The sequence below is a fragment of the Oryctolagus cuniculus genome, chromosome 16 (genome assembly GCF_964237555.1).
Source record: "Oryctolagus cuniculus chromosome 16, mOryCun1.1, whole genome shotgun sequence".
Lineage (NCBI taxonomy): Eukaryota > Metazoa > Chordata > Mammalia > Lagomorpha > Leporidae > Oryctolagus > Oryctolagus cuniculus.
Window position 1 is genome coordinate 37,922,797 of NC_091447.1, and position 16,577 is coordinate 37,939,373.

At 40.7% G+C, this 16,577-nt stretch overlaps 1 protein-coding gene across 13 annotated transcripts in view; it reads right to left on the reverse strand.

Moving 5' to 3' along the window:
- UMAD1 (UBAP1-MVB12-associated (UMA) domain containing 1) overlaps positions 1–16,577 on the reverse strand; it is a 292,340-nt gene that overhangs the window by 199,503 nt on the left and 76,260 nt on the right. The window contains exon 3 of one of the 13 annotated variants that reach the window (XR_011383192.1): positions 6,995–7,066. The exons of the other annotated variants lie outside the window; for them this stretch is intronic. The gene's annotated coding sequence lies outside the window, so the exon portion shown is untranslated. The remainder of the gene's footprint in view (positions 1–6,994; positions 7,067–16,577) is intronic. 13 annotated transcript variants of the gene reach the window in all.

Sequence of the window (16,577 nt, forward strand, 5' to 3'; positions counted from 1 at the left end):
TCTAAGGGAACCCGTGCAGCCCCCGAGAGAACCGGCCGGTGGTGTGCCGCTCCCCTGCGGAAGTGGGGAATGCGGCCAGGGGGAACTGCCCTTCCACGGAGGTGGAAGGGATAGTAGCCAACCCGGGAAGAACCAGCAACAAACCCGGGGAGGGCCGAGCAGACGAAAGAACAGCGCAGGGTCCTGTGTCGTTCCTCCACGAAGAGGGGGAGCGACAAAAGGGGAGGGTTGCGGGTGGGAGGGACGTTATGGGGGAGAAGCCATTGTAAACTATAAGCTGTACTTTGGAAATTTATATTCATTAAATAAAAGTTAAAAAAATAGGTAAAAAGCACAAGACGATTTAGAGGGGTTAAATAACTTGTTTGAAGTGCCACAAAGAGTAAAATATAACAGAACTTGAAATTAGATCTGTCAGGCTTTAAATATCATACTTCCTCCCCTAAAATAAAAGGAAAACGGGGGAGGGGGGAACAAAATTCAGGTTCTAGGAGTTCCTGAAGGCATGGATAGAGAGAAAGGATTAGAAGGCTTAGTGAGATACTACCAGAAAACTTTCAAGGTTTGGAGAAAAAGACATCCAAGTAAGCACACAGAACTCCCAATAAATAATAACCAGAAGAGATCCTCACCATGACACGTTGTAATCAAACTCACCACAGTGAAACATAAAGAAAAGATTCTAAAATGTGCAAGAGAGACTTCAATACTCCACTTTCAGCAATGGACAGATCAACCAGACAGAAGATCAACAAGGAAACGGCAGATTTAATCGACACTACAGACCAAATGGATCTAACAGATATCTACAGAACTTTTCACCCTATACACATTCTTCTCAGCACTACATGGAACTTACTCTAGGATTTACAACATACTAGGCCATAAAGCATGGCTCAGCAAATTCAAAAGAATCAAAATCATACAATGTATCTTCTCAGATCACAATGGAATGAAGCTGGAAATTAGCAACTCAGGAATCCCTAGAGCATATGCAAACGCATGGAGACTGACCAACATGCTTCTGAATGAACAGTGTGTCATAGAAGAAATCAAAAGAGAAATCAAAAACTTTCTGGAAGTAAATGAGGATAACAACACAACATATCAAAACATATGGGATACAGCAAAAGCAGTGGTAAGAGGAAAGTTTATAGCAACAGGTGCCTGCATCAAGAAATTGGAAAGGTACCAAACAAACAGGCTATCAATGCATCTCAAGGATCTAGAAAAACTGCAATAAACCAGACCCAAAACTAGTAGGAGAAGAGAAATAATTAAAATTATAGAAGAAATCAACAAAATTGAATCCAAAAAAAGAAAATTACAAAAGATCAGCCAAATGAAGAGCTGGTTTTTTGGAAAAACAACAACAACAACAACAAAATTGACACCCCATTGGCCCAACTAACTAAAAAAAGGAAAGAAAAGACCCAAATTAATAAAATCAGAGATGAAAAAAGGGAATGTAACAACAGACACCACAGAAATAAAAAGAGTCATCAGAAATTACTACAAGGACTTGTATGCCAGCAAACAGGGAAACCTATCAGAAATGGATAGATTCCTGGACACATGCAACCTACCTAAATTGAACCAGGAAGACATCGAAAACCTAAACAGACCCATAACTGAAACAGAAATTGAAACAGTAATAAAGGCCCTCCCAACAAAGAAAAGCCCAGGACCAGATGGATTCACTACTGAATTCTACCAGATATTTAAAGAACTAACTCCAATTCTTCTCAAATTATTCAGAACAATCGAAAAAGAGGGAATCCTCCCAAATTCTTTCTATGAAGCCAGCACCACCTTAATTCCTAAGCCTGAAAAAGATGCAGCAGATAAAGAGAATTACAGACCAATATCCCTGATGAACATAGACGCAAAAATCCTCAATAAAATTCTGGCCAGTAGAATGCAACAACACATCAGAAAGATCATCCACCCAGACCAAGTGGGATTTATCCCTGGTATGCAGGGATGGTTCAGTGTTAACAAATCAATCAATATGATACACCACATTAACAAACTCCAGAAGAAAAACGAAATGATTATCTCAATAGACGCAGAGAAAGCATTTGACAAAATACAACACCCTTTCATGGTGAAAACTCTAAGCAAATTGGGTATAGAAGGAGCAATACAATCAAAGCAATTTATGAAAAACCCACGGCCAGCATCCTATTGAATGGGGAAAAGTTGGAAGCATTTCCACTGAGATCTGGTACCAGACAGAGATGCCCACTCTCACCTCTGCTATTCAATTATAGTACTGGAAGTTTTAGCCAGAGCCGTTAGGCAAGAAAAAGAAATTAAAAGGATACAAATTGGGAAGGAAGAAGTTAAACTATCCTACTTTGCAGATGATATGATTCTTTATTTAGGGGATCCAAAGAACTCTACTAAGAGACTATTGGAACTCATAGAAGAGTTTGGTAAAGTAGCAGGATATAAAATCAATGCACAAAATTCAACAGCTTTTGTATACACAGACAATGCCACAGCTGAGGAAGAACTTCTAAGATCAATCCCATTCACAATAGCTACAAAAACACTCAAATACCTTGGAATAAACTTAACCAAGGACGTTAAAGATCTCTATGATGAGAATTATAAAACCTTAAAGGAAAAAAATCGAAGAGGATGCCAAAAAATGGAAAAATCTTCCATGCTCATGGATTGAAAGAATCAACATCATCAAAATGTCCATTCTCCCAAAAGCCATTTATACATTCAATGCAATACCAATCAAAATACCAAAGACATTCTCCTCAAGTCTGGAAAAAAATTATGCTGAAATTCATATGGAGACACAGGAGACCTCAAATAGCTAAAGCAATCTTGTACAACAGAAACAAAGCCGGAGGCATCACAATACCAGATTTCAAGACATATTACAGGGTAATTGTAATCAAAACAGCATGGTACTGGTATAGAAGCAGATGGATAGACCAATGGAACAGAATAGAATCACCAGATATCAATCCTAACATCTACAGTCAAATTATATTTGATCAAGGATCTAAAACCAATTCCTGGAGCAATGACAGTCTATTCAACAAATGGGGCTGAGAAAAATGGATTTCCATGTGCAGAAGCATGAAGCAAGACCCCTAACTTACACCTTACACAAAAATCCATTCAACATGAATTAAAGATCTAAATATATGACCTGACACCATCAAATTATTAGAGAACATCGGACAAACCCTGCAAGATATAGGGACAGGCAAAGATTTCTTGGAAAATACCCCAGAGCACAGGCAGTCAAAGCCAAAATTAACAATAGGGAGTACATCAAATTGAGATTTTCCTGCACTGTAAAAGACACAGGGAAGTGAAGAGGCAACCCACAGAATGGGTCAAGCAACTATGGAAGACAGTTTGGAGATTCCTCAGAAACCTGAATATAGCCCTCCCACATGACCCAGCCATTCCATTCCTTGGAATTTACCCAAAGGAAATTAAATTGGCAAATAAAAGAGCTGTGTGTACCTCCATGTTTATTTCAGCTCAATTCAAAATAGCTAAGACATGGAATCAACCTAAATGCCCATCAACAGAAGACTGGATAAAGAAATTATGGGATATGTACTCTATAAAATACTATCCAGCAGTAAAAAAAAAAATGAAATCTGGTCATTTGCAACAAAATAGAGGAATCTGGAAAACATCATGCTGAGTGAAATAAGCCAGTCCCAAAGGGAAATTATCATATGTTCTCCCTGATCTGTGACAACTAACTGAGCACCTAAAAGGAAACCTATAGAAGTAAAATGGACACTATGAGAAACAATGACTTGATCAGCCCTTGTCCTGACTGTCAAAGAACAATTTACTAATTTATTACTTTTAGTATTTGTTGTTCTATTTAATATCATTGATTGAACTCTTTAATTAACACACAATTATTCTTAGGCATTTAAATTTAACTGAAAAGTGATCGCTGTTAAATAGAGGAGTGGTAATAAGAGAGGGAGGAGATGTTCAGTTCAGCACATGCTCACTTGGACTTACCCCTAATGGTAGAGCCAGAAATGTGCCAGGGGGTTCCAATTCAACCCCATCAAGGTGGCATGTACCAATGCCATCTCACTAGTCAAAGTGATCAGTTTAAGTTCATAATTGATCATAATGATAGGACTAAGAGTCAAAGGGATCACATAAATAAGACTAGTGTCTGCTAATAATAACTGATAGAATTAAAAAGGAGAGAACAATCCAACATAGGAAGCAGGACACACGGCAGACTGATAGAATGGCAGATGTCCTAAACAGCACTCTGGCCTCAGAATCAGCCCTTAAGGCATTTGGATCTGTGGTGGAATGAGGTGAAAAGGTCATATCAAGATGGCCACTGAGGTGAAAAGTTCATGCCAAGATAGCAACTGAGGTGAAAAAGTCATGCCAAGATGGCCGCTGGCAACAGAAACTGCCTGGCAACAGGCCGTGATTGGATGGCTTCAGAAACCACGTGACAACAGAGCCTGACTGACAGCAGGCTGTGATTGGATGGTTTCAGAAACTGCAGGGCAACGAGAGCCTAACTGGCAACAGGCTATGATTGGATGGCTTTGGGGCCTGCCTGGCAACAGGCTGTGATTGGTTGGGGCATAGACCGCCCCTTGACTGGATTGGCTGCCTTGGCTATATAAGCAGCTGTAGCAACTGAAATAAATGAGTCTGCGGGCTGCTCATCTCTGGCTCACTTTCACCCAACTCCCAGGGTCTGTGTGGTGACTTTGCACCTCTTGCCCACACCACACTCCTCCTCTCAGAACCAATCCTCTCAGAAGAAATCGACCTCAACATGGATCTGGCTAAAAAGCCCATGAGAGTTTCTCAGGCATGGAAAGCCAAGACACTGTGGCAAAAAAAAAAAAAAAAAGAAATGAAAAATCCCAGCAGAAAGAACGGGCCATCAAAGAAGGTACCTTTTTCTCTGAAGGGAGGAGAGAACTTCCACTTTGACTATGGCCTTGTTTAAGTAAGACTGGAGTTGGCGAACTCAAAAGGCTTCCATAGCCTTGGCAGCTCATGACAAGAGTCTCGGGCGATTACTGATGCCATAAATTAGAGTGTCAATTATTGGAGTCACTGTGCAACTACTCCCCACGTAAGGTCTCTGTCCTTAATGTGTTGTACTATGCAAAATAATGCTAAAACTACTACTCAAAACAGTAGTTTATATTTAGTGTATCTGTGTGAGTGCAAACTGTTGAAATCTTTTCTTAGTATATACCAAGTTGAACTTCCGTATATAAAGATAATTGAAAATGAATCTTGAAGAAGTAGGGATGGGAGAGGGAGTGCAAGATGGGATGGTTGTGGGTGGGAAGGAGGTTATGGGGAGAAAAGTCGCTATAATCCAAAAGTTATACTTTGGAAATTTATATTTATTAAATAAAAGTTGAAAAATCTCCTGAGGCTAAGTCCTGCCACCAGAGTGGACTTCCTTCACCAGTCACATAATGATTTACCATCAATAACTTACAGGAAATGACTTGGCCCAATTAGCAGAGGGCATTACTCAAGACAGCCTCCTCCAAGCAGGAAGACCCACTGATGAAGGAAGCTCAGATTCAACCCCAAGAGCAGTTGTGTAAATCAAATCTGTAGGTGCCTACTCCAAGACAAAGAAAATACATCGTTGAAAAGAAGCCAATGTACCAACCTTACGTTATGGTGTTTCTCCATTTTAATCTCAAAATTTAGCTAGTATAATTTAGATAACTTGTCCACATCCCACACACTTCCTTAAGTTACTAATACATTAAAAAAAGTACATGTAGCTTCAAGATACCAATTTATCAAAAACTTAAAGGCAAACGAAGCAAAAACAATCGTGTTTTGACAGATAGGAAAGCATAAATATCAATATAAATAAAACTGACATATATAAAATAAATCAAGTAATAGTGAGTTTTCCCTACTGATGTGGTTCTTCACCCACACCATGCAAGTACTTTGTGAGAAATTATCTAATGTACAAAACAACACAAAATCCAAACTTAAGGACTAAGGTAGGTTTGGGCATAAACCTCCACTCTGCTGAAGAAAGGGAGATAATGCTGGGTGCTGCTGACTGCACGCCATCCTCTGCCCAGTGCTTGGTGCCTGTGTGACCTAATTGATTGCATTGAGCATTACAACAGCCCTCCAGAGACAAATTGAAGTCACCACAGTCCCAGCGGGTAAAGGAGCAGAGCTCTCCTGGATCAATATATACAAATTATATACTTTTTGCAAACTTAACTCCTTTACTTCAAAAGATGACAGAATTTTCAAAATGCGGCTTAAGAGAGCTGGTGTTCAGGGGTACAGCCCAAATCAAGGACAGAGAGATGTTCCTGGGCAAGGCAGCTAGGGTGGCTGGAGAAACAGCTGGGTCTTCAGCGACGACAGAGGCCTGGTGACCTCCTGGGAGTAGGGTTGTTTTGAACCTATTGGAGAATGGAAATGGGCCAGCTCTGTGGGCAGCCACTGGAAGCTTGGCTCCAGCCATCATGGATGTACTAGGAAGGGCTGACATTTGCCTTCTGAATTGTGGCACAGCTCAGGGCAGAGATAGGGTGACTTCCAGCTCAAGGAAGGCACTGACAAAGGAGTCTATTGCCTCTTTTATTTTTGGACTTTTATATGTGGAGACATTAAGAAATGACTTTAGGATTCAAAGGGAAAGAGAGGCTGTGTGTGTGTGTGTGTTATTTGTTAAAAGAATAAGATTTTTGGAAGAAACAGTTATAGGAACATGATAAAATGAAACATGTTCTATAAAATGAAAACAAATAAGGGCTTTCACACCCATCGGGATCACGCCAATCAGGAGGTCTGCACTGATAGAGATCATTTGAAGAGCACATTGAAATAAATGAATAAAGACAACTAAATCTTTGAAAGTATTGAGTGAACAGATGTCATCTAAATAAGTAGAATTCTAGCCTGTAAGGACAGGGTAGAAACTCAGCACGTGAGAGGCATTTAAATCCACCTTGGTCTCATGGGGAGGTAGAAAATGGATTTGTGACTTCAAGATCCATGGTTCAGAACAACAGCCGAACTCCTGTGGAAGAAATGAAGCAATTTAAAAATACAGCTGCAAAAATCTTCAGGGATCTGTCATAGGAATTGGCTCTGGCCAGCAGGTATCTCCAAAGACCAAGCTTTTCATATCGTGGGAAGCAACATTCACACTGGGAACTGAAGAAATTGCCTGGGGGCATCTTGAACTACTAAGAGCACTAAAAATCCCACCTTCTGGGCTGGTGTTGTGGTATAGCTGGTTAAGCCACTGCTGACAGTGCCAGCATTCCCATTTGGGTGGCGGTTCGAGCCCCGGCTGCTCCACTGCCTAACCAGCTCTCTGCTATAGCCTAGGAAAGCAGTGGAAGATGGCCCAAGTCCTTGGGTCCCTGCACCCATGTGGGAGACCTGGAAGAGCTCCTGGCTTCTGGCTTCAGATCAGCCCAGCTCCAGCTGTTGCAGCCATCTGGGGAGTGAATCAGCAGATGGAAGACCTCTCTCTTTCTCTCTCTCTCTCTCTCTCTACATCTCTGCAACTCCGCCTTTCAAATAAATGGGTAAGTCTTAAAAAAAAAATCCCACCTGCAACCAGGAAAGCCTACACTAAGAGAATGCAAGGAAGACACTGGTAAAGACAACATAAGATTGCATTAATGCAATATATTGCAATGTTTGAGACACTCCTCTCTCACCAAATGGCAAATCTTACTGTAAGAAATACCACTGTTCCCCTTTACTAGGAGATGTAAAGATTTTATCAAGAAAGAAATTCTCTAATCATCAAGAGATAAAGAGAGACCCATTCCTAATGATGGCACAACTTTCAAGAACACAACTTCTAAGGTAAAAATTTCATGAAAGATCATTGGTAGGTAACTGGTATTCCTAGATCCTCCTAAATTAAGTGAGGCAGAAAATGTAACGTGAAATTATTGTATAACCATAATCAAAATTGCATTTATAGAAGAGTGGGCATTTGGCCTAGCAGTAAAGACATCTGTGTTCTACATCAGAGTACCTGGGTTTGATCCCTGGCTTCTGCTCCTGACTGCAGCTTCCTACTGAAGTAGAACCTGGGAGGAAGCAGTAATGGACGAACTAATGGGTTCCTGATACCCATGTGGGAGACCTGGATTGGTTTCCCAGCTCCCAGCCTTAGTCAGGCCCAGCCCTGATCATTGGAGCCTTCTGAGGAGTTAACCAGCAGATGGGATCACTTTGTCCCTGCCTCTCAAATAAATGATTTTTCAAATTGCCCTTATAGGAATTACTGCTAAGGATATTCATATTGGGGATGAGGATGCCTAGTGGTTCTCCATGAAATGTCTATAACAAAAATTGGACTTGAGTTAAAAGTTTGCAAATTCTCAGCATGCATGCACCTTTACCTTATAATACCTTTCCTTCTATTTTGATCCTTTCTAAATTGTTTTTAGCTGTAATATCTTTGTGCTCCAGAGTGGGGTGTGTGTTTGTTTGTTTTAAAGATTTATTTATTCATTTGAAAGACAGAGTTACAGACAGAGAAAGGAGAGACAGAGAGAAAGGTCTTCCATCCACTGGTTCATTCCCCAAATGGCTGCAATGGCTGAAGCTTCTTCTGGGTCTCCCAAGAGGGTGTAGGGGCCCAAGAACTTGGGCCATCTTCTACTGCTTGCCCAGGCCATAGCAGAGATCTAGATCAGAAGTGGAGCAGCGGGGACTAGAACCAGTACCCATATGGGATTCTGGCACTGCAGGCCGCAGCTTTATCCACTACGCCATAGTGTCAGCCCCCATAGTGGGGTGTTAACAATCACACAAGCCAACCATTCACTTTGAAAGACTTGAAACAATATTCATATAAGGCACAATCACTCTTCATGGATAAATCATTGTCAATTAAACAGTGACTTATTTGATGTGCTCCTTGAAAGTTTTTTAGGCCATTGCTTTTGCAAGACCCAAACCTACATGAGAGAAACTACTAAAACAGGGAGTCAGCAATATGGTACAGCATTAAAGCTGCCAATTACAATGTTGGCACACCATATTGGAATGCTGGTTCCATTCCTGGCTGCCCTGCTTCCAATTCAGCTTCCTGCTAGTACACCTGTGAAGGCAGCAGAGCATGGCCCAAGTGCTTGGGCTTATCCCACCCATGTGCGAGACCCAAATGGAGTTTCTGACTCCTGGCTTTGGCCTGGCCCAAACCTGGCCATTGCAGCCATTTGGGGAGTGAACCAGCAGATGGAAGATATCTCCCTCCCTACCTCTCTCTCTCTCACTTTCTCTCTCTCTTTCCATTGAACTGCCTTTCAAATATGCAAATGCATCTTTTTTTAAAATAAGAAACTACTGGCCGGCGCCGCGGCTCACTAGGCTAATCCTCCGCCTAGCGGCGCCCGGCACACCGGGTTCTAGTCCCGGTTGGGGTGCCGGATTCTGTCCTGGTTGCCCCTCTTCCAGACCAGCTCTCTGCTGTGGCCAGGGAGTGCAGTGGAGGATGGCCCAGGTGCTTGGGCCCTGCACCCCATGGGAGACCAGGAAAAGCACCCGGCTCCTGGCTCCTGCCATCGGATCAGCGCGGTGCGCCGGCCGCAGCACGCCAGCCGCAGCGGCCATTGGAGGGTGAACCAACGGCAAAGGAAGACCTTTCTCTCTGTCTCTCTCTCTCACTGTCCACTCTGCCTGTCAAAAAATAAAAAATAAGAAACTACTAAAATAATAGTATATTCATTAAGCATACTTTAAATGTTGTTTATGTAAAATATTTTACAATATATTTACTACTACATATAAAAACAATTCAAAATGAATGAAACACCTTTTTGGTATAGCAGTCTTAGGACTTGGATCTTTCTTGAGCATTGTGGGAAACTGCAAGGCTTTTTTCAATAATGTATTTGAGGTTAAAATCATCACTTTATGAATGAAAAATAAAGTTAGCTAGCGTAGCACTTTACTTTAAGGACGAAAAGATATATCATAAGGGATTTAATGGAAATTTATGTAACTATTTCATTTTAAGGACAGAATGAAAGCCTTTCAGAGTAGGTGTTTGATTTCAGTACAGTGTGAGGAAGAACCTTGTTTTAATGATATTCCTTGTGATCTTGAGTATTTACAATGAAACTTTAAAAATGCAGTAATGTTTCATACTTTTTCGAATAATGGAGAACAAATCTGTGTGAAAGCTGATAAGGGAGGAAGATTTAACTTTTAAAGTGCCAACATAAAGAGGATGATTTCAAACAAGATTCTTACATTTGTGGATACTCAAATCCAAAAGCCTTATTTAAATTTAACAAATAAAGGTTAGGTACAACCACAAGGTACAGGAACCAGAGAATTTCTGGGAACCAAGAGAAGACTCACATCCACACCAGGAGAAATCTAACAGTTCAGTTTGAACCAGTGTACCCCAAGTCAATTACAGGGACACAAAGCTTTAGATTTCAATGAGCCAACAATTTCTCCAGGATTATAGAACTAGGATTACAGAACTAGGAACACTCTCAAAGGGATTTCAGCCTAGTCCCTACACTAACTTAACAGTAACCCTGCTAACAATAAGACTGATTACAGTCATCAAAAGTTTAGAAAGAGAAGGAGAAAATAACTCTATACTTTGGAATTAAAGCATATATTGTTAATACTTCTTTAAAATAACAAAATAAAAAAGGTCACATTTCTTTGAAAATCCTAATAAATTAAAAGCTTAGAATTACCTAAAAGAACCAGAAATTACATTAGTATTTTCTTCTCTAAAAAGAGAGATTCATGGTGCCAATACTGTGGTGTAATGTGTAAAGCTGCCGCCTGTAGTGCCAGCATCCCACATGGGTTGCTGGTTTGAGTCCTGGCTGATGCTCCACTTCCATTACAGCTCTCTGCTATGGCCTGGGAAAGCAGGAGAAGATGCCCAAGTCCCTGGGCCCCTGTAGCTGTGTGCAAGATCCAGAGGAAGCTCCTGCCTCTTGGCTTTGGATGGGCCACGCTCTGGTTGTTGTGGCCATTTAAAGAGTGAACCAGGGGATGGAAGACCTCTTTCTGCCTCTGAGTCTGCCTCTCTGTAACTCTGCCTTTCAATTAAATAAATAAATCGTTTTTTTAAAAGAGTGATTTATATTTTATATGATATACATTTACATTTATAAACATATAAAAACCAGCTGTGGTACACATTATACATATTCAAGACAGCCCCAAGCTATTAATACAAATGGAGTGTGTTAAACATAAAACAATACACAAATATAAACAACTCAGTGAAAAAGTTGAAAATTAGTAAGAGATGTTATCAGAATATAACTTGAGTTGACACGATGGGCTGACATTAAAAACTGCCTTAGGATAAATTCTGGTGACATATGTCTGGTGACATACCAGCCTATACAGTCATAAAAGCCACATACTGCTAATGTTTTCCATGCATCATTCATTCCATGTCATCATATTAATTTCAAAATATAAACAATATCTGTTTTGACAAGTGGGTCATAATTCTTATTTAGGAGTAGGAGATTTAGATTGTTTGGCTTTGTTTTCTAGGATGTCCAGTGTCATAGCTGTCTCACTAACCTATAAACAACATCAGCAAAGGAAATGCATCAGTGAAGCACCAAATGGGTCAGCTTCCAGCGCCCACTTACAGCCTAGTGGTCTCTTCGGAACTACCCACCAGGACCACTGGGGTCTTCCTGAAGTTTGACTTGGCACTCAGCTGACTACCCAGAGATTCTGGAGTTTCCTGCCAAATAAAAGACAAGCACACCAACTGGGTTTGGTGTGCTACTTGATGCTGTTTTAATCAACATTGCCAGATTATAATGCTCTTTGTTCACAAAAATGCCTGACATTTCTGGCTTAAGACCTTTTGGGCCTAATAAATAGCTCCATTTCTTATGACAGAGGTTTCTTTCATTGATGGGTTTATTAAATAAATAAGTAGTTCATCAGTTTACAGAATGTGTTATTTCACACAATTTAATATGAAAGAACTAGCAGGTGGTACTATTAAGAGTCATCAGTAGTAGGAATTGTTTCATAGATGACCAGCTTAATCTACCTTTGGAACACTGCCATCCTTCATAAGGTTTTTCCATACAGCACATTCAGAGTTTTAGTGCCCATCTACTCTGGGTGTTTATGAAATCCTTGTGCAACTTTAAACTTGACCTATCCCACTGAACTGTATTTTATGAGGCTGTGTTAAAACGGCTGTGTATTCATCCAGACCACATTCTTTAAAGGAACTTCAAGCCAGGATCATGAATGCAATTTATGAAATCACTCGGCAGCAGCTGGAGAATGTTTTCAATGAGGTGGAAAATCAGACTGAATGTTGGATCACCAAAAAATGGTGGTTATGTTGAAGTCTATAAATTTAAACTGCAATGTTCAAGTCCTATGCACACTAATTTAAGTTGTTTTCACTTTTTTTTCTGCCACAAAATACAACAAAGATTAAGGCTTAAAGTTAACATGGAAAATTCAAAAATACCCAAAATGCCTATAATGTTTTATAGTGTATCTATTAAAAACTTTTGTTTTCATTTTCCCCATGATGGAAGACTAATAGCAACTCACTAGAAAATGTTGTTACAGCACTTGAAAAAGGCTAAAGATATCACTGATTCTTAAATTGATCTGGGCAGTAGTTTTAAATCTTTACTATTTGTAAACATGCATATTTGAAAGAAAATCATTTCCTAATAGGTTGTGAAAGAGGGAGAAAAATTATCAGTATGAGACAGGAGATTGACTCATTCACATGTAAAAATCTAAGAGGGCAAGATACTATGCGGAATCTTGGACTGTACTTTGGAACAGAAAAAGGGCATTAGTATAAAAACTGCTAAAATTCAAAGAAAGTCTGTGGTTTACCTGATACTACTGCACCATGTTAAATTCTTAGTACTGACAACGGCTATGTAAGACTTCAACTCCAAGGGCAAGCTGGATGAAGAATAGAAAAAAAAAAAATGCTCCGTGCCATCACTGTAACTTTTCTATAATCTAAAAGTATTCCAAAACAAAATACTTACTAATTTTTAAAGTGATTAGAATACTGGTTGCTTTTCCAATTAACTTCTTTACCTTTCCTATAGCTACTGATTCTGACAAATTTTATTTTCCAAAGTTGACCAAAATACTACACCCTATCACATATGCTCTCTAGCAACATTTCCACATTAGGAGTTGGTATTTACTTCCCTCTGCCCTTGAATTCGGGAACACACAAATGCTACTTAAAAAAATTTACTTATTGCCGGCGCCGTGGCTCAATAGGCTAATCCTCCACCTTGCGGCGCCGGCACACCGGGTTCTAGTCCCGGTCGGGGCACCGGATTCTGTCCCGGTTGCCCCTCTTCCAGGCCAGCTCTCTGCTATGGCCAGGGAGTGCAGTGGAGGATGGCCCAGGTGCTTGGGCCCTGCACCCCATGGGAGACCAGGAAAAGCACCTGGATCCTGGCTCCTGCCATCGGATCAGCGTGGTGCGCCGGCTGCAGCGGCGGCCATTGGAGGGTGAACCAACGGCAAAGGAAGACCTTTCTTTCTCTCTCTCTCACTGTCCACTCTGCCTATCAAAAAAAAAAAAATTTACTTATTTATTTGAGAGGTAGAGCTACATACGGGAGGCAGGGGTGGGAGGAGGTCCTCAATCTGCTGGTTCACTCCCCAGATGGCCGCGAGAACCACAGCTGGACTGACCCAAAGCCAGGAGCCAAGAGCTTCTTCCAGGTCTCCCACATGGGTACAGCAGCCCAAGGCCTTGGGCCATCTTTCGCTGCTTTTCTAGGCCATTAGTAGGAAGCTAGATAGGAAGTGGAGCAGCTGGGACTTGAACTGGCACTTATATGGGATGCTGGTACCACAGGCAAGGCTAAGCCTACTAAACTACAGCGCTGGCCCCCTGAAGCTACTTTTTGAAAAAAGTTATTCGAGAGATAAGGAGAGTGAGAGTGAGAGAGATGAAAAGACACACACAGAGAAAGAGGGAACTTCCATTCACTAGTTCACTCTCCAAATGTCTGTAGCAGCCAGACAGCAGCAGAAGAAGGAAACAGAATTCAATCCAGGTCACCCACGTGGTTGGCAGGAAGCCATCTACTTTAGTCATCCTCACCTACTGCCTTCCAAGGCTTGCACTGGCATCAAACTAGAATCAGGAGTCACAGCTAGGAATACAATTCAGGCACTCCAATACAGGACACCGGCACCTTAACAGGCATCTTAACCATAAGGCCAAACACCTGCCCCCTGATGCTACTCTCACAAATGGAACATGGTAGTAAAGATGCGATACAATTCTGGTTTTAGCTCTGAACTGCCCTGGAAGCATTTATTTATTACTTCTCTGAATGCTCCCTCTTTACCATGGCTACCATTTTATGAGAAATCCAAACAATACAGGAAGGCTGGGTGTAGGAATTTTTTTCAGTCTTGGCTCCAGCTGACATCAACTGTCAGTCACGTGAGTAAGACAACCTGAATGGCAACCTTAACAGCTTATGAAGACAGCAACCCCAGCTGGCACCTGACTATAACCACATGAAAGAGCTTAAGCACGAACTGCACAGTTAAGCCCATTCAACCCACAGAACTATGTGAGGCAATATAAATTGTTGTTTGGAGAATTTTCTACAGCGTCAAAGACAATTAGGATCCTGGTAATCAATAAAAGGGAAGCTACTGCCCAGATGTATTTATAGAAGAGTTGGATATACAAGGTACAGGAAATATAATAATGGTTTCCCTTTTTACTTTAATGTTTCAAGTACTTTCTCGTCACAGAATTCGATTTTAATACAAAAGGACAATGAGTAAGTTTTAGGGAATGAAAACTATTCAACTGGAACTTTATGGAACAATCAACTTTTTTATATTTATTAAATCCAACATATCAGTTGACTAATGCTCAGTCATCAAGGTTTTCTTAAACAGGAAATGAATTGCTCATGTCCTCACTAAATAAACAAGAATATTTTCATGAATCTAAATGGCTATAACTAATCCAAAGGAAAGCTGGAAGAATATTTATGTAACATTGACTATATAACACATAATAATCGCTAATATTCATCTTGGATACTCCTCGCAGTCCTATAAAATGAACTCTCTTATTGTCTCTACTTTATAGATAAGGAAAAAGCTAACACTGTCAAACCACTGCTCCAGGCCACTCGTCAGTTGGGGTTGGAGATCAGCCTCAATCCCAGTTGATACCCAGTCCCAGCCCTTAACTACTACACTTGTACTGATTATGGTATTTTATACTCAGGACTTCTTTTATACATTTTAATGGATCATTCTAAACATTTTGAGTCTGTAACCAAAGAGGTCATTTGAAACTTGCACTAACATTGCACTTTATAGGAGAGAATTAGAGACCATATCTGATTTACAATGGTTTGACTTAGGGCTTTTCAATTTTACAATGGAGCAAAACCAGTACAGTCAATAGAAACTGGACTTTGAATTTGGATCTTTTCCCAAGCTAATGATCTTCTTATAATACTCCCTTACGATGCTGGAAACAGCACAGGCAGCTCCCAGTCCACCACGTGACCATGATGGGATTCCACTGACAGTCTATTGCATCCTTTGCTACTATGATGTTCAGCAGGTTGGATGTATTAATACATTTTTCATCTATGCTATTTTTCTACTTATGATGAGTCTATCAGAACATAATCTGATCATAAGTCAGCAACATCTGGATTTTCTTTCAAAAAGTCTTTTTCTAAAAATTTTAACTTTTTTCTGAAAAGTTTTTTAAATTTTTTTAAAGATTTATTTTATGTATTTGAAAGGCAGAATTAGAGAGAGAATGATATTTTGTCTGCTGGTTCACTCCCTATATAGCTGCAACAACCAAGGTTGGACCAGGCCAAAGCCAGGAGCCAGGAGCTTCATCCAGGTCTCCCATGTGGGTTCAGGGCCCAAGGACTTAGGCCATCTACTTCTGTTTCCCCAGTTGCACTAGCAGGGAGCTGGATTCAAAGCAGAGCAGCTGGGACACAAACTGATGCCCACAGGGGAAGCCTGCACTGCAGGTGGCAGCTTGTTACACCACAACACCAGCCCCAGAGAAGTTCTGTTCTTATAGCAGTTTACAAATAGTGGGCAACCAGACATGTGTTTTTGGTTAATTATTATGAGCAAATTAACAAATATTTATCAACCTTTGATGCAGTTCTCCAGAACAGAAAACTTACCTACTCCTCTAGAGTCTATCTCTAAAAACACTTCCAGAGGCTATTTCTTTTCATCCTCACTGCCACTACTCTGGTCCAAATCTTCATCATTATTGCCTAGACAACTGCAGATGGCTCCCAAATGGGCTTCATGTCTCTAAATACGTGTTTCCTCTATGAAGCACATGGCCATATGCTGTACGTTTACTACAGGTGTCCCTAAAACACATGTTTGGGGAGCAGGTGTTTGGCATAGCTGTTAACACACCTCTTGGAGCACCCACATCCCATATTAGACTGTCTGGGCCCAAGAATTGGCTCCTCTTTTGATTCCAGCTTCCGGCTAATGCAGATGGTGATGGCTCAACT